Source organism: Melopsittacus undulatus, chromosome 7, assembly GCF_012275295.1.
Source record: "Melopsittacus undulatus isolate bMelUnd1 chromosome 7, bMelUnd1.mat.Z, whole genome shotgun sequence".
Lineage (NCBI taxonomy): Eukaryota > Metazoa > Chordata > Aves > Psittaciformes > Psittaculidae > Melopsittacus > Melopsittacus undulatus.
The window spans coordinates 69,206,701-69,207,525 of record NC_047533.1 but is presented as its reverse complement, the minus strand read 5'-3'; positions in this window follow the sequence as shown (position 1 = coordinate 69,207,525).

Genomic DNA, 825 nt, shown 5'->3' with positions numbered 1-825 from the left:
AAGAAGAAGTGTCAAGATCAGCAAAACAGGAATGCAATAACAGGATGCCAGTAATTGCAGAAGCATGATGTAATGCTAAGCTGAAGCGAAGGTGTGAAACCAATCAGGAGAGGTAAAGGGGAGCGTGTATCCCTCGTGAGCAAAGTGAAGCAGCCAATCAAGTAATGCGTGATCGCGTGTAAGACAGTATATTAAGAGCAGCCTTGTAATCAATAAACGGAGCTTTGTGAACCTACATCGTGTCGGTGTTTTCTCCCCTCCACCTGGCCGCGGCATTCTGGTGACCCCAACGTGATACCAGGAGAGAGAGAGACCGTGGACGAGAGAAGGTGGAGATCCCGGCTGCCCGAGAGAGGCAGGAAAAGAGCTCAAATTACGTGGCCACAGCTGACCGGTGAGTCAGGCAGACTGCGGTCTGGTTCGGGATGGGTTTCGCTGTATCAGCAATAGAAAAGGCTACAATAGAAGTGTAGCGAAGAAAACAGGGTACTCGATACCCCAACAGGAACTTGTGGACTTTTTATTTTGGTGCCGACGAAGGGGGTTGTTAGAAAATACGGGACAGTTATTCTCCAAAGATCAATGGCGTAAGACAGGGGAAGAATTGTGGGAGTCGGTGAAGCTTTTAATCTCGAGACTTGGGAGAAAATTACTAAGGAAGAAGCCTCTGATTTATGGATGTTTTCAGTCCTTCTTAAGGTGAAGGGAGCAACCTTTAAAGAGACAGACCTAAAGTTAATGCTGAAATAGTTGACCCAGAGATTGATGAGTCTACCGGACTTGAGATCTCTTTGTGGAATGAGGCAGGAGTTAAACTGTGGAATG